This window comes from Marmota flaviventris, chromosome 3 (genome assembly GCF_047511675.1).
Source record: "Marmota flaviventris isolate mMarFla1 chromosome 3, mMarFla1.hap1, whole genome shotgun sequence".
Lineage (NCBI taxonomy): Eukaryota > Metazoa > Chordata > Mammalia > Rodentia > Sciuridae > Marmota > Marmota flaviventris.
The window spans coordinates 93996015-94019902 of NC_092500.1; the positions used below are offsets into that span (position 1 = coordinate 93996015).

The following is a 23888-nucleotide window of genomic DNA, read 5'->3' on the forward strand; positions in this document are numbered from 1 at the left end:
CCATTCAGTGTATTTAGCACGTGTACTTCTGTGTGTTCTGTAGTTTTTAAGCTTTCTATAAATTTTAGCCATAGGCTGTAGTCTTATCCTTTATGCAATAACATTGTGTATCTACCAGTTTGAAATTTTTCTGAGTCTTTGTTCATAAGTTTTTTAAACTGCTCAGGTTTCTTTCTTTGAGCATGATTTTCATCCTCAACTTTGTCTGTTGCCATATCAGAGTAACTTCTCTTAGTTACTGTTCTCTGTGTATCAGAGAACAGAAGAGGAAAAACTGATGAACTCCCATAAGGATACCAACATTACTTTTTAAAAGCTCATTAAAACATCTAAAGTGACCTCAAGGGACCTTTAAAGCCTTCTTTGAAAAGCTTTGTTTACTAGTAGCCTTCTATATTAGGGAAAGAGAGGGAGAGGTGGAGGGGGAGAGAACCAACAAGATGTACAGAGAAAGAGATAGATGAAAGGGAATTTATGTGGGGAATTGGTTCAAGAGATTATGGAGGCTGACCAGTCTCTATTTACAAATGGAGATCCAAAGTTCAGTCCAATCCAGAAACCTCAGGACCAGCGAAGCCAACAGTCTGAGGATAAAGGCCCAAGAGAAAGCAGCCTTGAGAGCTGCTGGTGCAAGGCCACTGGCCAAGAGCAAGAGAACCTGGAGTTCCGACATCCAAGGCAGGAGAAAATGGGTGTTGTGGCTCTGCAAGAGATAGCAAGAAATTTGCTTTTCCTCCATCTTTTTGTTCCATGTGGGTTCCCAGATGATTGGATGGTGCCCACCCACAGGCAGGGTAGGATTTCCTCATCCAGTCCACTAACTCACATACCTTTCTCTTCTGGAAATACCCTCACAGACACACCCAGAAATAGTGCTTTACTAACTCTCTAGATAGTCCCTAGGACAGTACAATTTGACACCTAGAATTAATAATGATACCTTCTGTTCAAGAGACTTGGTGATGGAGTGGACTCTACAGTCAGTCAGACCTGACTCAACTGCTGTTTTTTCTCTATGAATTGAGACTTTGAACATGTTTCATTACCTCCTTAAACCTCAGCATCTTCACTTGTAAAAAGGGAATAATGTATACTCACAGGTTATTGTAAAGATCACATGAACTAAGATATATAATGTGTTTAGTATAGTACCTGTCATGTAAAGTGCTCTCTGTAGTGTTAGCTATTGTCGATGGAAGGTTCTAGGCTTTGAAGAGTAATCCAGGGATATAGCCTGTGCTAAGTAAGAGTGATCTGCAGAAGATGTGTCTTATATGGAGTAAGGGAAAATGATAAGACCAAATTATAAGTCTCTTCAGATTTTAGTCCCAGATTTGTTAGAACTAGATCCATCACTGAGTGTTTAACTATGGAATACTTAATTTTGTATGACTCCATTTTCTAGTACTGTAACCAAGAACCTGAGGCTGGATACTTTATAAAATATACTGGTTTATTTATCTCATAATTTTGGAAGCTGAAATTTCAATACCAGGCAGCACTTAGAGTCAGCCTCTGGAGAGGGCCTCAAGGTAGATGATATCACAATGATGATAGTACCTGCATAAGTGATCATTTGATGAGACAGGAAACCTGAGATTCAGGGGACAAACTTATTCTTTTAGAACAGCTCAATTTCTTGAGAACAACCAACTCATTCCATGAACCCAGCGTTAATCCTCTAAGGGCGGTATCCCCAGTGACCTAATTACTTTTCAATGAACTCCACCTTTTAAAGGTACACCACTTCTCAGAACCATCACACTAGGGATCAAATTTCCAATACATGAACTTCTGTGGGACACACTCAAACCATGACCAAATAGCTGACTTGATTCAGAAGTCCTTGGAATAAAGGTGTATGCTCTACCTGGGTTCAGCAAAGTCCCACCATCTGCCACTTTGCAGGTGTTGATATTATTATTATTACTATTATTATTATTATTATTGTTAGAAAGAAAGAAAGAAAGGAAGGAAGGAAAGAAAAAAAGTCTTTCTCTTTTTGGAGTTTATATTCCAACTGTGAGACAAATATGTAAACAAATGACTGATACAACATGATAAATGCTTTAAGATACATACAAAATGCCCTTGAGCATCAGGTGAGTTGGAAGGAAGCCTCTGGAGAGGGCTCATGGTAGATGATATCACAATGATGATATCACTTTGGGTATTTAACTGAAAGAAGCTGAGTTTTAAATTTTTCTTATGGTATTTATCTGCAAGATTTACAACTTAGGTGAATAGGAGTTACAAGCAGAAACCTTGGTGATTATATAAACACTACTTGCTGAAATGCTCAGAAGGCCTTATTAACCATGAGAGTGGATGTGTTTCTGAATGACAATTTACATACTCAGGAAGTGTTGGCATTTGAGAAGCAAGTCTAATATTGGCAAGCATAAAAATAATGCTAACTACCAGAGCAATGATTGGATGTTGACAATGAGAACGTTTAATATTATGTACTAAACATTACCAGGAGCAATGTTGGGAAATATGTATTTATATACATATATATATATATAAACATTTATATATGTAATATATATAACTATAATTTATATAAAGGATTAAAACATGAAATTTACTGTTAATTATCCACATTTAAGTATTTACAACATTGGATGGAAGCAGTTATTTTCATTATTTTGCAGATGAGGAAGAAAAACTTTTCTTGAAATAATATTAAGTAATAAGTGGTAGAGTCAAAATTGAACTTCAGACCTTTGTTCTTTTTGCCCTTTTATGCTGTATTCAATTTTCTCACTTAGCAGGCTTCATAATGTAATAAATTATAAATGGCGTTTTCCAAACTTGAGGAATATAAGGTATAATTTACCATTTAACTCATCATAATGTGTTTTTGACGTTAGTAGCAATGAATAAAATACTTTGTAAGTTAAAAACAACCCTAAAGTCTAGCAATTTGCTAATAGTTTTAAACAGTACTTTTCAAACAAATTGCTGTTTTCACTGTACTAGCATTATTTAATAAAGAGATCTGCTATTACTTAAAAAATATAACAGTTTAGGTAAGCTACTGAGAAAAATAATCAAGTTGAAACTTTGGTTAGTATTATTATTTAGTTAAAATATTTTTTCCTTATGGGAACATGATGTTATATTTTAAATTGTTCTTTAAAAACATTTCTATTATAATACTTGAGGTACCATTTTTATGTTGTATCATATTTCTTAGTTTTTTAAAAAATTTATTATGTGGAAAATTTTACATATATAAAGTAAACAGAACCAGGTGTGGTGGTATACTCATGTAATCCCAGAAGCTCAGAAAGCTGAGGCAGGAAGATCATAAATTCAAAACCAGCCTCATCAACTTAGTGAGGCCCTAAGCAACTTAGTGAGACGCCATCTCTAAATAAAAAATAAAAAGGGCTGGAGATGTGGCTCAGTGGCTGAGCAGCTTGGGTTCAATTCTTAGTATATATTATGAATGAATAAGTAAGTAAGTAAATAAAGAAATCAGAAAAAAACCAATATAACAAATCTTTATGTAGCCATATCTAGCTTCAACAGATGTTAATTCTTGACTAAATTTTTTCATCATATTTCCCCATTTTCTTTCTTGTGAAGCCAAGCAAATCTCAGACATACTATTTCCTTATAATATATCAGTTTGTTATTCTAAAGATAAAAAATACTTTTAAAAGACTTAATTTCATTGTTATACCCCAAACTAAAAGTTAATAATTCTTTAATATTATTGAACATTTAGTAAATGTTCAGTTTGCCAGTAGTTTCATAAAAGTCTTCTTTTCACATTTTGTTTAAATCAAGGTCCAGAAAATACTCTTTATGATTCACTAATATGTTTTTTAATGACTCTTAACATATAAGTATTCCTCTTTAGTCAGCTTTTCACATATTTACAGTTACAACTTAGAGGAGGAAAGATTCATTTTGGCTCCTGGTTTCAGAGGATTTCATTCCTGGTAGGCTGGCCTTGCGGAAGACACATACATCATGGTGGAAGAGTATTGAAGAGGAAAGCTTCTCAGCTCATGGCAGCTGGACAGATATAGTCCCCAAGGCCAGACCCCCCAGGAGGCTGCATCCTTCAGGCATGCTCTATATGCCCACAGTGACCACCCTGTAGGCCATTCAAAGTATTAATCTATCAAATGAATTAATCCACTGATAATACTACAATTCTCAAGATCAAGTCATTTCCTGAAAGCCCCACCTCTGACCCTTGTGGCATTTGATGGCTGTGTTTTCAACATCTGAGCTTTGGGGGCATTCCACATCCAAACTGTAACACCTTTATATTCTTGAGGTTTATTTATTGAAGAAACTGGTTTGGCCTGTGGAATTTCCTACAGCAAGGTCATGCTGATCACCTCTGTAGTAATTTAACATGTCCTTCTGTCCTGTGTTTTGTGTGTATGTGTGTCTGTGTGTCTCTGTGTGTGTGTGTGTGTGTCTGTGTGTTTGAAACAAAGTTAGAAAGATGTAGAGGTGTAACCAAATTCGGGTACATCTTCTTCCTTTTTCTTTCTTCCCTCTCCCTGCCCCTTTCTTCCTCTTATTTCTTTTGTTTCATTCTTCGCTTCCCTTCTCCTTACTTCCTGCCACAGGGTGGTATTTCTTCTTCACAGAGGAGACATACAATATGTAGTTGTTTTTCTTTGTTTGATGCTAGTTGTTAAGCCTAGATACCTTCATTCATTAGGATTGCAAACTATGATATGTTGTTAATTTTATCTCTGGTTATTTTCTGAAATATTTTCATGAAAACCTACTTTCTTTTAATGTTTGTTTACAAAATTGTGTGGTTTGCAAAAGAGAAAATTGGGTGTCCTTGATTCTTTTGCAGATTCTGAGTTGTTGTTGTTGTTGTTCTTCTTCTTCTTCTTCATGTATGGGTGGAATGCATTACAATTCTTATTACACATCTAGAGCACAATTTTTTATATCTCTGGTTGTGTACAAAGTATATTCACAACAATTTGTGTCTTCATACATGTTCTTTGGGTAAAAATGACCATCACATTCCATCATCATTTCTAACCCTTTGCCCCCTCCCTTTCCCTCCAACCCCTCTGCCCTATCTAGAGTTAAATTCTGAGTTTTTAATGGCAGGAGACATTGGAAAATTTTTGATATATTTATGAAAAGTATTTGTAGACTATAGAGGAATTTTTATGGGGCCAAATCCTAAATATGAGTGAAATTTGAAAATAACTGGTTTTGAAGGAATAAGAAACATTTTAAATAATAGCTTAAAAATTATGTGATGTGCTTTGAGAAATACTATAAAGACAATGACATCATTAGTTATTTGGTTAATCCTTAGGAACAAGGATTAACTTACAAGTAAGTTAAGAACGTGAACTCTGGAGCCAAACTTCCTGTTTTTTTGTTTTGGTTTTCACTTACCATTGCCACTTTGGACAAGTTACTTAATATCTGTGTGCCTTAATTCTCTTATCTGTTATTATTTATTTATTTATATATGACAGGTATTAATGGAGGGTATTAATCAGGGTATTAATGGAGCCTGGTTTACAAGGTTGTTGGGATGGAGTGAGTTCACACATCAGGTACCTGGAGCAGAATCCTGCATAGTAAGCTCTCTGTGTTTGTTGACAGGGAAGCGGGTACCTCTGATGTTTATTTTCATCCATGTTACAGAGCTTTGCCTTTGTTATACATGTTATTGCTTCTGTTTCATATGTTCTTGCCTCCTTTAAAATTTTTTTAAATATATATTTTTAGTGGACCTTTATTTTATTTTTAGATGGACCTTTATTTTATTCAATTATTTATATGTGGTGCTGAGAATCAAACCCAGTGCCTCAGACATGCCAGGCAAACACTGTACCACTGAGCCACAACCCCAGTCCTATTTTGTATTTTATTTAGAGACAGGGTCTCACTGAGTTGCTTAGCACCTCACCATTGCTGAAGTTGGCTTTGAACTCAAGATCCTCCTGCCTCAGCCTCCTAAACCATTTTTCCAGCCTTCTTAATGTCACATTTTATAACTTCACTGAATTAAAGTATCTAGGCATTGTGTATCAATAGCTTGTAATGTAACGAGAGAGAGACAACCAAACATCTAATGTCTCTCACTGATTCCTCTGTTATAGAACAAAATGACATTAACATTTATTTTTGTATATAGTAGTGTTTTCTGTTAAGCTGCAAACTTTTGGAGGGAAGAGACTTACTTTATACTGTCATGTTTAATACTTTCTTGATATTAGTTGAGGGACCTAAGCCTTTAAAATTTTAGCTCCATTAACTACATTAGCTATATTAGTATTATGAACTGTCATAGTAAATTAAATAGAAATTAGCACTTACATGCAAAAAGTCTTTATAAACATGAAAATTTTGCAGGTTATTATAGTCTAGTTCCGCTGGGACAGGGCTGTCTTAGGTGTTGTTTCTTAATAAAGTGGTAAATACAAAGAAGAAGAAGAAGAAGAAGATGAGGAAGAGGGAGAAGCAGCAGCAGAAGAAAAAATCCAAATCAATTGTGTAATTTTGAAAGCATTGTTACTTTTAGAATTACACATTATTTACTAGAAAATATTTGAAGAGAATTTAATCTATGGATTTTTAAAAATGAGCTGTTAAAAACCTGCTTGCATAATTTTCAGTGCTTTTGCATTCCTAACTGTGGAAAAAAAAAAAACTGTTTCTGATTTTTCCCTTCTCTAGTGTTTGAGCCATTCATCTGGACACCTTAATGTATGTGGAATGATGCTTTAGTAAAATGGAAAGGATGCTGGGCATGGCAGTGCATGCCTATAATCCCAGTGATTTAGAAGGCTGAGTTGGGAGGATTTCAAGTCAAAACCTTGGCAATTTAGTAAGACCTTGTCACAAAGTAAGAAATAAAAAGGTCTGGGGATGTAGCTTAGTGGTAGAGTACCCCTGGGTTCAATTCCTAGTACAAACCAATCAACCTAAGAAACAAACAACATCAAAAACAAAAACAAAAGCAACAAACAAAACAAAAACCAAAACCATGAAATGGGTGTTGGGTATTTCTTCTATCTTCATCAATATTTTTGTTTGTTTGGTTTTCTTTTGAACTTCCTTTGTTTTTGTTATCGTATTCGTCTTCTATCCACCCACTAAGCAAATCTGTTTAGGCTGAGGTTTTTTTCATATATTCTCTTCTAAGGTGCCAGGATACTATTTAGTGAAAGGGATTCACCCATTGGACCCAATTATCCAATATATGAAAACTGTAGGAGGATGGAATATAATGGGTTAGTGTATTTTTCTCCAGTATCTGTGTTTTGGGAGTAAATACTGGTTAGCTGCTAGTGAAATTATCATTATGTACTATGCTATTTGGTTATCTTCAATTCTATATGGAAGTCATTACTTTGTAGCTAGATGGTTTGGTTATTTTTTTTTCTAATACTGCAGCTGCTATTTCTGTTTTTTAATCTGGAAGAGAATGTTACATTTTTCTTATATAGTTTACTTAGTGTTATTCTTAGTTGGGGTGGGGGGGGGGGCGGCGAGGTTGTGTTTAGACCTGTTAACAGTGACTGACAACATGTACTTTAATCTTTAGAACCAGATCAGCTGTTTTCATTTTGTGGCCACTTGAACTTCTAAATTGTTGCTTGGCTGCTTCATCTGATAACTTTTGTGTTCTTATATTGTTGCAAATTAGATACCTTTGTACCTTTAAGAAATGTTTTTTGGAAGTAATTTTTTTTTTGACTTCCTGAAAAAGCAACTCTATCAGCCCAGAAAGACAGTTCTAGGGAACATTCACCATTATTTTTATTTATTTATTTATTTAGTTAAATTTAGGTAGTATAGGAAGTAGGAGAAATGTTTGATTTTATAGTATTCATCATCTAATACTTGTGAAATTTTAGTCATGCACCTTTTTGAGCCTCCATCTTCATAGTTGTAAGATGGCATAGTGTTACTTATATATAAAATTGTTAGGCTTAAATGAGAAAGCAAGAGAAGTGCATCCTACAGAACCCAGTTCAAGTGCCCAGGGGATTATGTCATTGTTGAGCTCCCTCCCTTCTCATTATCATCATCCCCATGATTATGTGGGAAGGCCCTGAAGGGCGCTCTGTACAGATGGCCTGGATCAGAATGGATTCTGGTATTGATAAAGATCTCTTGTTACAGTAGATCAGCTTGAGAAGTTGTAGGTATTTATAGGTTCTATGATACTTCATTCATATTCATTAAGATGAGAAAGTCCAGGCCTAGAGATGTGTCAGTTCATCTGACTGAGATTACTATGGACTTAGAAATGGGTTAATTGGTTACTAATGAGCTGCATTTTGGGGAATAGTGTTAAAATATTATGAAATATATACAATTTAATTTTAGATTTACCTCCTGTCAGGAGCTGACAGTTATATTTAAACCATTTACCTTTGGGGAAAAAAAAGAGTAATTATCAAGTTAAAAGACAAAAATCTGTTCTTTCAGTTTGTGTTTCCTCTTTATTGGCAAGATAAAAATTTCCACCATAAAATCAGATTTTAAAAACCAGACATTGGGCTGAGGATGTTTCATGGTGGAACATTTTTCTTAGCATGTGTGATGCCTTGAGTTCAAACTCCAGCAACTCTAAAAAGCAAAACTAAAACAAAAAATTCATACATATATAGTAATTAATTATCCAACTTCCTTTTGCTTAAACACACACACACACACACACACACACACATTAATCTTCTTTCATTTCAGAGTATGAGTGTACAAGCCTAGGGTTAAATAATAGTACACAGAATAGCTTTTGCAGCCAGTTTGAGGGATAATTGAAATTCCTAATGCTTACATGAAAATTAAAAGAAATCTTTTAATGAAAGAATACTGAAAAATATACTTTATCTATTCAGAAAATATGTTACTCTTTGAATCTTTAGTATGGAATTCATGGGAAGTGAAAAATCCCTGTATCACTTAAGAACAGCATACTACAGGGACACAGCCACATCAATGTTTATAGCTGCACAATAGCTAAACTGTGGAACCAACCTAGATGCCCTTCAATAGATGAAGGGATTTAAAAAAATGTGGCATATATACACAATGGAATATTACTCAGCAATAAAAGAGAATAAAATCATGGCATTTGCAGGTAAATGGATGGAGTTAGAGAAGATAATGCTAAGTGAAATTAGCCAATCCCAAAAAACCAAATGCTGAATGTTTTCTTTGATATAAGGAGGCTGTTTCATAGTGGGGTTGGGAGGGAGAGCATGGCAGGAATAGATGAACTCTAAATAGGGCAGAGGGGTGGGAGGGGAATGGAGTGGGTGTGGGGTTAGAAATGATGGTGGAATGTGATGATCATTATTATCCAAAGTACATGTATGAAGACATGAATTGGTGTGAATATACTTTGTATACAACCAGAGATATGAAAAATTGCGCTCTAGATGTGTAATAAGAATTGTAAAGCATTCCACTGTTATATATAAATAAAAATTTAAAAAAAGAAAAGAAAAATCCCCATATTTGTGAAATGTTTTTAATGATGGAAAACTGAAAGTTTCACATCCCGAATTTAACTCTTTCAAATTCTTTGAAAAGAAAATAGTTATTTCAATTTAAAGGGTTCTGTTTTGGGGGTTTGGTTTATAAACACAGCTAAAAAGTCTGTGAAATAGTTTTCTGGAACATTTTGATTATTCTAGCCAAGATGGGTTAGTTTCCATGTCACATAAGGACAAGCCTTCACGTTCTTGTAATATATTTTGTTAATTTTATTTTTTGACTGAGATTCATTTCTGAAATGACTAAATGGAATATTTTAAGTGTCATAAGGAAGGATATTATTACTCAGTTCATTTTTTAAAGCAACATTCAATACCTAATAGATCTTTTGGTCTGTTGGAGATTTTCTTATTATATATAGATAAAGGAGGTCATGCAGTTTGTCTCCATTGTTTTAGGTATAGGGGAGGGGATAAAGCGGGGTATAAAGGATAAGCGAAACTGTATTATAGCTTGAATACATGGTTAATATGGGGAATATATTATGGAACTAACAAGAAATGAAGTATTAATGAGTAGCAGCCAGGAACCAGTGGGTGCTGATGTAAAGTTATATATAGTGTGTCTGATTGCCAAGTCTGTAATTCTCTTTAGTGACACAGGAAGCAAATATAGAGAAGAAGGAGTTGTAATATGCTAGAGCATAGGTAAGGTTCTTGCCTTCGAAGTATTCATAGTTTTGTTTACAAATTAGAATAGCATTATCGAATTTAAAGCCCTTCAGTTTTTAAGCTGCTCCAAGCTAGGAATCGTCTAATTTCAGTGTAACTTGTTGAATTTTTATTTTTCAAATTGTCTTAAAGTACCTAGCTCGTGCTTGTAATATATTCTGAAATACAGGTTAAATTAAACTGGTAGAATGGAATCAAGTGCCAAAAGAAAAAAACTGTTGCTTTTATTTTCCTCATAGGGTGAAGAGCAGAAATTTTAGAGTTACCAAGATCTGAATTTGAAAGTTAAGTTAGGCGACCTCAGGCAAGTGCTCAGGCTTTCTGAGCTTTTATTTCCTCAGTTTATTTATCTCATAAGGTTGTGAAATGGATAAATGACAATGTGTATGCATTATGAAAGTATTAAATGATAACTATTGTTAGTATGATTAACAATAGAAAACAACAGCCGAGATGACCAGAAAATCTTTAATTATCTCATGAATACACCACAATATTAAAGATGGGCTTTTACTTTAAAAATCTAACATATGTTAGCTTATGCATTCTTTTGTATTCAGAGTAAAGCCACAAAGCATAAACACTGGATGGAATGTAAATAGCAAAATAAAAATAACAGTGCCGGCTGGGGAGTGTGTTCCACAAATTGCTGTTGCTTTGTGAATAACACCCTCTAAGACTCTTTTGTAGTGAGAAGCAGATTGCACTTCAATGTATACCCAGTATGGATAAAGGGCACTGCTGTAGTTTCTTTAAGCTTCCTCTCTTGAATTGTTATGAGTTTGGCACAGGACACTGTGTAAATTATACACATGCATCCCCCACCCACCACTCACCCCCTGGTTTCAAGGTGTTATCTGTGAATTTGCCTGTATCTGTTTTGAGCGTTAATACCATGGTGATGAATAATAGTCTGCTTAGTTTAGGATTGGAGTGATTCTTCTGCCTCTAGTCACCTGTGTTTTCTTATTATCAGTTGACCATACTTTGGGCAACAGGTAAATTTCCATCCCTGAAAAGCAAATAGGTAGTATACAAACCTAGGGAATTTACTAGAATTAGCTACATCAATGCTTTTAATTTGTTTATTTTTTTCCTTTCAGTGTTAACTAGCAGGAGCTTAGTCATTTCATATGGCTTTAAACCTTTCCATTGCAATCAGAGCTGGTAGGGAATTACTATCCTATGCTACAGTTATAAATTTGTCATTATTTGTTAAAGAATTATGGGGGAGGCAGAAGCAAACTGACAAAAGCATCTTTATAAAGGAAATTAGACTTATCCATTCTTTATTTTAATGAGTCAGTACTTGAAATATTTTGCTTAATTGTATTTACATAAGCTGTAAGAATGGTGAGTTTCCTTAAAGTTAAATCTGCTAATATCTACAAACATTAAAAGAAATGTTAAAATGTTTCATTTGGGTTTAAAATTTAACACAAGAAAGAGCAAAGATGAACACAAGTAAAACTAAGAGTTTGCAGGAATAAAGTTGAGTTACTGACAGGGGTATGTAGATTCTTGTTGCCAGATGTTGAAACTGGATGTAGTGAGTGACCTACCATGTAGTCATTGCTCCTAAAGCAAATCTAGCTGAGTAAAATTCCTAGATCTTCGGGTAGATACAAGTCTGCTTGACAGTGAATTAGAACCCTAGGTGCCACAGGCATTGTGAGAAACTTAAAATAGTAAAACTACAGTACTTTGTGTGTAACTTATATTTTTTTTTATAAAATTAATAAGATTTCTTAGTGGAATGATGATTTAAGAGAACAAATTGTACACCCTGAAAAAAGTACTGCTGACTGAATTTCAATCATTCTTGTTTAACTGTAGCAATCAAATCTTAATTAGCCACACACAACAGAATTTGGTCCAGGTCTGGTTACCAGGACCAGGTTTGGTCCAGATCTTTGAAAGTGGTTTTCCAGTTTTAGGATGAATTATGGAGATTTCCCTGCCCCCCTCTTCTTTGCATCTTTGGTAAAACTGGAGCCATCATTTCTGCTTCTAGGATGACTGTATGATTTCAGTTATATGTAATAGTACACAGCACAGAGTGGGCTGTTATTAAATATTTCTTCATTTTTTTTTCTTCAGGAGGTGAAGAAGGTGGGTCTAATAACTAATTACCAATTCACATTAAATTAAAAAAAAAGATCAAAAGATCGTCACTTCAAAATTTGCCTCTTCACGCTATCGTATTTTGAGGAATGCCTACTAAATTTTGCTTGTATCTCTGGGAAGAAATCATTCTGTTTGTGTGCATGTTATATTTTCATTTGGTGTTGTTACCATGTAGACTCCTCGCCCCTCCCTTTTGACCAATTTTATTAACTCAACTTTTGTCTGAGTTCTTGTACTTGAACTTTGGCACATATTTGAACTCCACTGAGTCATTGCTACCTATTCCAGGCATTTGGTTTTTAGATTTTCTTCCTTGACAACTACGGGGACTGCATTTTGTAGCCACAGAGGATCCTCCGTACCCTCCCCAGATCCCATCACCTAGTCATTCTGGACAGTTGTCCCACTGGTTTATTGCTGTCTTCCTGCTTTATTCCTCAACCCACCCTTCATATGAAATAAGCTCCCAATCCTTCTTGCTTTATCAGCCTTTTAGTTTCTATTGTGAAATAATCCTCCGTTGTCAGCCCTCGACAAAGCCTTTTTGACCTACTGCCACAGAAGTGACATTTTGCTTCCTGAAACCTCCTGTGTATTCAGTTTTTATGACTGGCTGCTCACTGGCCTTCATATTAATATCTTTTGATTTTTCATTTACTCTTAAATATGATTTTATTAGATTTATGCTTTGTTCACTGTTTATGATGTTCAGAATATCTGTGCTACTTTCATGATTTTAATATGTGCATTTCAATCTGTATTTATAATACAGATTAACCTTTTAGTGAAGATTCTATATCTTATTTGTAAAGCAATCAACCTGCTAATATGAGACAAATTTTAACAAATGATTAAGACACACATACAGCATATAGATAATAAGTACTTATTTATTGACAGAGCTTGTGAATTTGAAAAATTCCCTTTTTCCCCTTAATCATTTATTTTTCCTCATGCATCTCTCTTTTGTTTGGTGGTGAATCAGGGCTGTTGTAATAAAATCTTTACAGGTCTGATGTCCAGAGTGGTACTGTAAGTGAATGAATCACCCACTGTATGACTAAGAGTCATTGCCTGACCTTCTTTTGTAACCTTTGATAAGGTAACAAAAGTATGAGAATTAAGAATAATGTAAGTCAGTATGCTGTATACACTACAAAATGTGTGCACACACAGTTTTCCTTGATAAATGTGAGAGTGGTTTCAGATAATGCAAAGTTCATGGTATGTGTATTTCAGTATAAAGTATAAAGTAATTCACTGCTAAAATTCCTGACAGTCTCCATAAGTGAGTAGAAGTTGGTTTAGATATCTGTTGACTTTTTGTAACTTATTGGCATGGATCCGTGGACTAAGGGTATCCTAATGGAATACATGATAATATTTTCTTAAAGTTAATTAAAAAAACAGTGTTTCTGAACAGAACACCTGGGAGTGAATAATCCTCCAAGGATGTTGAATTTTATTTCATTGTCAAATTAATCAAGATGACAGAAAGTGAATTGAAGACTCATTTTAATGCATTGTGTGCTATTTTAAACTTTTGAGGAAAAGTTTGAAGATTGATAGGTTTTTAAAAATAAAACATATCTATACTTGCAGATATTGAGATGTCTGTAAACATACCTCTTACAAAATGGATTATTGTCAGGAGAATTTGTGGGGGAGTTATGAATATGTATGTCTTTTTAAAAGACTCATGTAAAAAAATCTGCCAAAAATCCACACACAGTATCTGTTTAATAAATACTTATACTACAGCAGTCGGCAACCAAATTTTAAAATAGAAATGTAACCAATTTAAATTAATTTGTATACTATTATTTAAGATACAGAAAATTTAATATCAGTTTATTCATATTCTGAAACACTTATTCTTTATGAATCGAGGGGTTTTTGTTTTTATTTTTTTATCTAAGTCTTTAAAAAATTATTTTTTAGTTGTTGATGGACCTTTATTTTATTCATTTATTTATATGCAGTGCTGAGAATCAAACCCACTGCCTCACACATGTGAGGCAAGTGTTCTGCCCCTGAGCCCCAGCCCCAGCCCCTGATCTAAGTCTAATATTTACCTAACTAAGGAGATTTTTTGGGTGGATAGAATTTGAAATATACCATTTACATAACGTATACTGTTTATCTTGGTAGTCTGAGATGAAGAGTGAATATTGACATCAAACCATGTAATTTCATAGACCTTAGGATTGACTTACTGTCTCATTAGTGATATTTTTATATTGTCTTAATAAGCCATAGAACTTTTTACTTAAGCCAGAAGACCAGAATACTATAAGTTAATGAGAAATAAAGACATTAACAGGCATCCTTATAGAAATAAAGTATTGCTTTAGTATAGGTTATTTTAAAACTTAATTCTGGGGCTGGGATTGTGGCTCAGCGGTAGAGTGCTTGCCTACCATGTGTGAGGCACTGGGTTTGATCCTCGACATCACATAAAAATAAATAAAAAAAAATAAAGGTATTGTGTCCAACTACAACTAAAAAAAATATATTAAAAAGCCCCAAAAACTTAATTCTGTGTTTGCAGTAAAAATGAAGGTGTAACCTCTTTGGGATTGGAGTGATAGCATTAACTTAATGTGCAAAACTTCATTTCCTTATACATAAAATGATCTTAATTGGGAATTGATCAAAAAGGAAATTTCGTTTTGTATTTAACATAGTTAGAATAATCTGAGGAGATATATAGAAAAGATGGACCACTTAAACTGAATTTTTAAAAAGGTAAATAGATATAGTTTTAAATTTGGGTGTTTGATCTTGTTACTGAGTTTACAGAAGGATCTATCTATGCTTTTAAAAAATGTAGATGTAGAATAAGTTTATATTATATTTTTTAAGGTGAAACTTAACACTAAATACATAAATCCAAGATGTGTGTTTATTTTGGTCTAGAGGGAAAAAAAATTATGCCTTGGACATATATAATGAAAAGTCCATGCAGATAACTGATAGAATGTTTCCTGTAGATCCAACAGAAAAAGCAAAGGTGAAAAAAAGTTGGAAAGAAAGCATTGAAACAATTAGGGAAAATGGTTTTAAAGAGAGATTTAACAATCACAAATAAACCAAGAAATGTATACTTTCCCCACCCAGATTGGAAAAAAATATTTTAAATATTTTTTTTAGTTGTAGATGGACGCAATATCTTTATTTATTTATGTTTCTGTGGTGCTAAGATTCAAACCCAGTGCCTCACACATGCAAGGTAAGTGATCTACCACTGAGCTACAATCCCAGTCCCTGGAAAAGATTTTTAAAAGAAGTGATATCTAATGTTTGGGTCAGAGCGTAAGATAACAGAAATAAATCTCATAAACTAAGAGTGAAAATATGCTATGGTCTGAATATGACTACTCAAAATTTATAAGTTGGAATCTAGTCACCAATGTAATAGTATAAAGAGGTGGGGACTTTAAGAGGGGATTAAATAGGATTTGTGCTCTTAAAAAGAAGTTAAAGAGAGCTATTCATCTCTTTGGCCGTGATTGATACAGCTAGAGGACTCCATCCATCACTGAAGCAGAGAGCCCTTATCAGGCACCAAATCTGCCAGTGCTTCCATACTGTGGATAAAAAGTTTCTGTTGTTTATAAATTATTTTTGTTATAGCAGCCCAAATGGACTAAGACAGTGCAAGGTGGTATAACATCTTTGGAGGGCAATTTTGACTGTGTAGAAATAATTTCAGAGATGGACATATATATTCCTTCACATAGCATTTCCTTCTCTAGAATTCTATTCTAAGAAAACAAGCTTATGTATAAAGATTTTGGTGCAAGGATGATAGTTACAGATTTTCATGACAAAGAAATATACACTTTTTAAAAGTAACCTTTTAAATTAATACTAAGAAGACTTTAAAGAGAAATCATTCAATTCATGAATTTGAATTCATCATAGCAGTAAAAATTTGCTTTTTTAAATTTTGGGGAAAATCCTTTTATATTGATGCATATACAAATACAGCCCTCTCCCATTATTATGCATAAAAGGAAAGTTCCAAAAGTGGAAAACCAGTAGGCTAGTGTTTGAAGCATCATGCCTCAGACTAGAGAGACTGTTTTGGGTTTGTAGTTGAAATTTTATGTTCATTGGTTCACAGAACTGGCTGCTTCCAAGTAATTACTTTTTTGTTGAGCACCACAAACTTTGTTTTTTCTGTTGGGTTTTATATAGTTTTTAAAAATATTGGTTTGTTTCTATCTAGAAAAACAGTTTGGAGAAAACTGTTTTTTTGTCTAACTAGAAAAACTACTGGAGTTAAAAATTCATTTGGTTTTGTTAGTTAAAAATAATACCTGTTTGGTTTGTGGTGGGTTTAAATTGTGAGTGTGGGGAATAACAGACTGCTGTCTGATTGCAGATATGTAGTTGGGTGAGTTTTGTAAGGGAAGAATATGAGTTCTGCTCTGGCATATAAGTTGTATCATTTTCTTGCATTCTTCTCACTCTGAGTGAATATTGGTTCCCTTTACCTGCTGGAGCCAGCCATTGTGCCCAGTGCTGGGGTTATGTGGTAAATAACAAAGGCTAGTCCTCGCCCTCAAAAAGCACATGTCCTATTGGAAAACACAGGCCAAAACTAAGTAATGTACAGAATCACCAATTGCATTAAGTAATAGGAAGAAAATGAGAGTATCTTCCTATAGAGAATAATGCAGTGGGGTGGGTTAGGTAGGGGGATGGATAAGTGTGCATCCTTCTCTGAGCAAGTGATAAGCTGAAGCTTAGAGGATGAGAAGTACTAAGAGATGGATAGATTTACTTCTAGGCAAAGAGAGCATCTTGCCCAAGGAGGCCTAGGCTGGGCAAAGTAGGTGAGGGGGCAATGGAAAGACACAAATTTGGAAAATGTGACAGGCATCTGATTCTAATCTATCTATCTATTTTGTTTCTTTCTCTTTCTGCATTCAGACAGGATGGAAAGGTTCTAACTAGGTAAATGATATGATCAGATTTGCTTTAAGGAGTGGCCAATTTTAGGAGCATTATGAGTATGACTGTTGGTCACAATTTCTAGAATTTGACTGCCAATGTACAACTTTTACAATATAATCTGGTTATGTCATAGTATGACCAATATGTTCTCTGTCACCCTGGAGTAATGAAGCATTATAATTTATGTTACCTCATTTGAACCTACGCATCTCCTAGCAAGGAGAAAATATTTGAATTATTCAGAGGAGGAAACTCCGAGGAGTTGTTATGTTTTGAAATCTGCTGCTTGTTTTGTACAGTTACTCAGGCACGGCTGTGCCCTTTAGGTGCATTATTCCAATCAGTCTCTGTGAAAAAGACACTATTTCCATTTCACAGACCCAGAGTTAGTGAGATAATGTGGCCAAAGTCATATAGCTATAAATGACAGAGTTGGGATTTGATCTGTTTTGTGTCTGAGTCCAAGTTCTTACACCTGCTTTTTGCCTATTTTTATCATCTATTTAAAGTCATGTAACACTAAAATTGTTAGCCATGGGAAATAGTAAGGTTTAGATTTCAAATCCATGGCTTCTTTGACAATAACATGCGGCCTTTTGATAATGTTTGTTTTCTGTAGCTCCATGTCAGGAATAGGAGGGAATTAGGTACTGCAGTCTGAATTAGCATTACAAATCTCAAATCTGCAAACTAAACACAATTGGGAATTGGGTTGGAGAATCAACATTTTATCACCTGAAGATAAACTTGAAAGTAACCTTTTAGTATTTTACCCAACCAGGATAAACCTTCACTATGGTAAAAATTTTCAGCCAAAGGCAATAATTGAATTTTTTCTACCTTGGTAGACTATGGTCCAGTGATATTAACAGAAGTTAAAGCACTTTTAAAATGGTGTGTCTCCTGGCAGCTTAGTATCAGCACCTCAATGGCATCAGCCTCAGGACGTGTTTGAAGTGATGCTGTGGTGTTTTCTTTTATGTAACTCCTGTTCCATGTGCCACTTACAGGGCTTGTCTGATTTAAGCCCCCTCTGTTGTCCCTATTTATTGGTAACATACAAGCTTCAAGGATCATTTGATGTGCAAATTTAATTGCAGGTTTTATTTTCAAAGGATGACATAGGCTATATCATGCTAGCAAAGATTTATACAGCTTTTTCTAAACGGCTCTTCAGAAAGCCGACATTTCATTCTGTTTATTGTAATGCTTCCTGATTTAATTTTTCCAAGGCTGCTTGCTTGTTATTAGCTGGTGATACCTAACAGTATTTTGAGATTCAGAATCCAAGTTGGGCACTTCACCTGATTTTTTGCTTAGATGATATCTTATCAGCAGGTACAGTTCTTTTTTTCTATTTGCTGGTTGGCCTCTCCCTTTATTCTTCTCTCACTTCCTGTACAGTACTATAGCTCATGATTATGGATAGGAGAGGGTAAGCCTCATTATCTAGCCAATGTGATAACTTCCTGACTGTATTACAGAGTTGAGGTAAAAATACTCTAGGAAGGATTGATACTTCTGTATGAAATGCCATTTGCTTGCCAAATGGCACTTGAGAACTCCAGTGCACTCATGATTTTAATAAGCTGAAATAGTTCTATCATCATTATTATTGTTGTTCTTATTATTTGTATTTATATTTAGAGCTTAACTTTTTGTGGAAAGGACAGATTTAGAGGATGACATTAAAAGTTTCAAAATGCTACCTGATAAGGAACATTCTGCAAGTTCTTTTGATATGCATTCTCTACCATGTGGACCAGGTGAAATGAGGAAATTTTAAGAGACATCTTAATGATGGGAAATATTGGCACTACCTTCCTCTCAGAAATTCTTTGTATATATTGTGTTTCAGTACAGGCTATTTAAATGGGATTTTTAAAAAGCAGAAATGGGAGATTCTGCAAAAAGTGTTATTTGATCATTTGTCAAGAGAATTTACAGATATCCTCATAGCATCTCATTCATCTCTAGGTTTTCTGAATATTGGGTTATTTCAGTTTTCTGAAATTTATCATTGTAGGTTGAAAAGGCTAAAACTGCTACTTACTGTGTTTTAGCCAAAATCTAATTTAGCAAATATTTCTCCTTTTAAATTTGTATTAGGAAAATGTTCTAGCAATTAGATCTGAATGAGGCCTTACAAACTGGTCTCATTTTATAGGTGAGCAAGTGAAAGGTAAGAGGTTACCTTACTTATGAATGTTACAGAGCTCCTAAGTGGCATATATGGTACATAAACCTAAACCTGTGGTTTTTCTAGTGCTGAGGGCTTTATGTTTTATACCTTGTCTTTGGTTATAGGGATGAATGGGCATGAGAAATCACTTTTCCCCCTTTGGTTTTCACTTTTTTCCCCCCAAAAAATTTGTTGAAATTTTTAATTGACATTGCCAAATAAGATCTTGATTTATTGGAACTGTACAGTGATTTTCAGATTAAAGATATTTAAATCCTTAATCAGATAATTTTTATATGGTGTTGCCTTTAGTTTCTTTCTAAATTTAGCAAGTTTAAGGTAAAACTATCATTTTGTTCACTTACATACTCTTGTTACATGATTTTGTAGTTTGTCCTTTTCAAATCAGTATTTCACTAACTTAAAAAAGACTCATGCCATCTGTATACTTGAAGATTTAATCATGATTTCATTCTTCTAAATAGCTGATGGGAAGAAGGAATTATATTGGTGCTGCTGTTTGTATTTAGTTACCTAACCAAGTGTTTATTTATATATACTTTTCTGTTTTCTACCTTTAATCTAGGTTTTATGACCAAACAATAACTCCAAACCCATAGTGAACCATTTAGTCTTTTTTCTTTGTATGAATAAATTGGTTTTTCCTCTCACTTACATACTATGCATGTTTGTCCTTTTACCTGTGGTATGTTAGTAGTTAGATATGATTCTCTCCAAATGTAAATTACATTTCCTATACCTTCTTCAGATATATTGTTAAAGCATTTAAATGGTCATTCTACCCATAAGAATTTAGATAGCTTGTTTATAATTGAAATTTGAGGATGTATTTTAGACTTTTCCCTAGAAAAAAATCTCTTTTAGATTATATCATTATTAATACATTAGTTTCTTACTCTCTTCAAGAAAGTTAGAAGAAGAAGAAGTGTTGGTTTTGGGAAGACAAAGCATATTGTCTTAGGAGAGAAAGGAATGAAGGACAGATGATGAGCTGGGGCTAACCTATACAGGAACTGGGATTCTGCTTATACTTCCAAGATGAAAGGGGTTGTGACATTGTTGATCCATTCTGCTTGACTCTTCTAACCTGTATGTAAGTGACCCTTTATCATTTCAAGATGTGATGATCTTAGTTGACAGGTTATTGCTATTGCCTATCATGTCTGCCTCTATGTGTGGTTACAAGGTATGGGACGTTGGACAAGGTTACCAGTGAAGAGGTATATATGCAATTTCCAGCATCCTGAAAAAGCTATGGAAAAATGCATAGTAACCAATTTTGTCATATTTCAATATATGATATTTTATCTAATCCCTTCTGGTAAACTGCCTTATGCTAAGGGAATAAGCCATTACCCAAGGATTTGCATCCTTGTTTAGGTCCATGGGTAATGGCTTATTCCCTTAGGCATAGCATCCTAAGTGCACATATGCATGGATATAGATGATTTTATTTTTTTTGTTTTATTCTGGACAATGATTTGTCATACACCATCCTGTATTGGATTAGCCTTTCTTAAAACTTTATTAGCATCTTTACCAATGATTCAGAAGCAAAATGTACATCAAAATATTGTTACTTTATTAGCACTATTAACTTATTACTGGAAAACTCTTTCCAAGTGATAATGTTGTTTTTCTTGGGGAGGAGCCGGGGAGGGGGGGGGAAGGCGGCGGGGAACTTGTGGGTGTATGAGACATTATCTTAAGAATGACAGGGGTTAGAATTGGGACACCCTCTCAGATCTCTTTTAGATCTCAACTACAGGAATACCTTAAAATGTTAGTTTGGAATTTTATGATTGTATTGTTACTTTTGATTATATTATTCATTTTAAAGTCTCTCCTTTATGCTACATTTAATATTGATCTTCACACTGAAGAGATTGTTTGTGCTTTCTACTGTTCTCCCTATTGGTTTCAAGAAATCAGTATTCCTTTATTCTCATTCTCTTGAGTATCTGAACTCTGCCATTTTTTCCTGATGCCGTTCTGCCCAGTTTGGGTCCCCTAGGAAGCAGACTTTGAAATGGATATTATTAATATATCCATTGTGGATATACTAATAGTAGCAAGTGGCAAGTACACTAAAAAGTACTCTTGGCATCAAACCCTGTGGAAAGGAAGGAAAGAACTGGTATTGGGCAGAGTGATAATTTGGGCTGCTAATGCAGTCTCAGGAAGATCTGACCCATGGGGAACTCCAAAGCTGGAATGGCTTCTCACTGTCCTCCTCAGTTGGGGAGAGGGAACCAACTTTTTATATTCTACATGCCAACCAGTCTTTGGATGTCTGAAAAACCATCCTGGGAGGAAGGTATGATGTTGGGTGAGGAGCACAGGAGCAATTGGGGAATAACCCATCAGTTCTGAAGGGAGATCTGGGTGCACATTAGTTTTCACTTCACCTGGCTGCTGGAGATGGTAAAGAACAGCATGGGGATGGGTCAGAAATTCCAGGAATAAGGAAACGCAGAGCAGAGTGGTCAGGAGCTTAAGAGATGGCAGAAAACGAAAGTTGGAGAGAAATTGGTCCTGCTAGACTGTTGAATATCGGTGTTGACTTTTAAAAATAAATCTTAAACATTCTATCCGCAGTGCTGCTATTCCTTTTTCAAGTTATAAGAAATCTGGAGGAAAACCTGGGTGCTCTGTGTACAATATATTTGCATATATTTATATATGCATATATTTGAATTGGGTTTGGTAAAACCTACCTAATCTTTTGGTTTTCTATTCTATTTTTTTCTTTATTTACACTTTATTAAATTAAATATACTCTTTTTTGAGTCTTCATATTAAAAACTCAAAGGAGTTCTAAATTTTCTGTTTAGTATTTATGTTAACAATCATTGAATAATTTTCTCACATATTTTGCAATATAATTATAAATTCACTTTTAATGGCTATATTTTGTTTGGTTTGTTTTTTCTGTCTGCCAATGTTACCTTGTTTATGGAGTATTACTTTAAAGTGGTTTTATGTTTGCTTCTTCTAGATGCTCTAGGGGTATCACTGGCCCATGATTAAATTTCTTAGCTTGGATAGTCTCACACAAATAAGATTCAAACTTTAAGTTCGTTCGTCCCTTCCCTTCCCCCTTCCCTTTCCTTCTTCCTTTCTTCCTTCCTTTCCTTTTTTGATAGAGTCTCACCAAGTTGCTCAGGCACAACTTGAACTTGTGATCTTCCTGCCTCAGATCACAACTTGAACTTGTGATCTTCCTGCCTCAGCCTCCTAAATTGCTGGGATTACAGGTGTGAGGCATCATGCCTGGTAGGATTCTAAGTTTTTATTGCAATATTTTCCCTACCTTCTCCCCCATATTCTCAGAGACAAGCTCCCTTAAAATATTACTAAGGTAATGGATGAATTTCATCTGTGCCCCCAGCACTTTTTAACTGCAATGGCAGCACTTTGAAAATGGCTCTGGTTTTATGGAAGGGCCTTTCTACAACTTTATACCTTATGTACCCAAGACTTCTTCTGTCCAAATGTGGACATCAGGACTGCTATATAGAACTGTGCAGATTTTATTCTGTTTTGAGGAATAGTGGGGCTGAAATCTACCACAGTTCTGCTTTCTTGAGCAAATGCTTTTCCTCTGGTCTTGTCTGCTTAGGGGGACATGCTATCAATTTGAATCTAGACTGAAGCACTCAGGAGATTCCAGTGAGCATTCTTCAGGGCCTCCGCTTGCTGTATTTGTATTTGCGCTTGCCACTTTGGCCTCTGGATCTAGCTTTGGTTTGGCATCAGGGGATTTTCTTTATTGCGAGTAAAGCTATATATTTGATTTCATTCCGCTCATTTTTTGTCTTTTCAAGGCATTTTTAGTGATGTCTTCTCCATTAGTTCTTTGAAACATATTGCTGTGCCCACAATTCCCTGAAGTTATTTATTAACACTCTATTTCTCAGATTCTGCCTCTTCAGCATGTAAGTAATGAGTTATAGTAACTATCCTTATAGTGTTAATTTAGAGCACATAGTAAGTTCTCAATCAATGTTAGCCATTGTTTTTGACCATTTAACCACCCCCCCCCCCAACTTTTTTTTTACCACCTTAGGCAAGAATTGGAAGCTCTTAATAGTAACTGTGTTTACTCACTTAACAAGAAGAGGAAGTCTTAGTTAACGCCCTAGAGAAGCCAAAGGAGAAACTTTGTTCAGTCTGGTACAATACCGAAACTTAAGCTTGAAGTTCCACCCTTTCTGTGGATGTGCCAAAGGTCACTTGGCACATAAGTGAGCCGAGAGGAATGCCCTCTCAGTATTACCTTGAGGATTGCTTGGAGGAGTTTTGCCTGAATTGTGTGGGTAGGTAAGTTTGAGCTTGTGAATATTTTCTTTGCTAAGGAGGGCTCTCAAAGGCATAATTATTAGAGAAGGTGT

The 23888-nt window shown here is 34.8% G+C and overlaps 1 protein-coding gene across 5 annotated transcripts in view; it reads left to right on the top strand.

Moving 5' to 3' along the window:
* Positions 1–23888, top strand: part of Eps8 (EGFR pathway substrate 8, signaling adaptor) — a 161942-nt gene that overhangs the window by 43099 nt on the left and 94955 nt on the right. The window contains exon 2 of one of the 5 annotated variants that reach the window (XM_071610117.1): positions 10439–10503. The exons of 2 other annotated variants lie outside the window; for them this stretch is intronic. The gene's annotated coding sequence lies outside the window, so the exon portion shown is untranslated. Of the gene's footprint in view, positions 1–10438; positions 10504–23669; positions 23818–23888 lie in introns of those variants that run through there. 2 more of the 5 variants (XM_071610120.1, XM_071610119.1) reach the window with 2 other exon arrangements.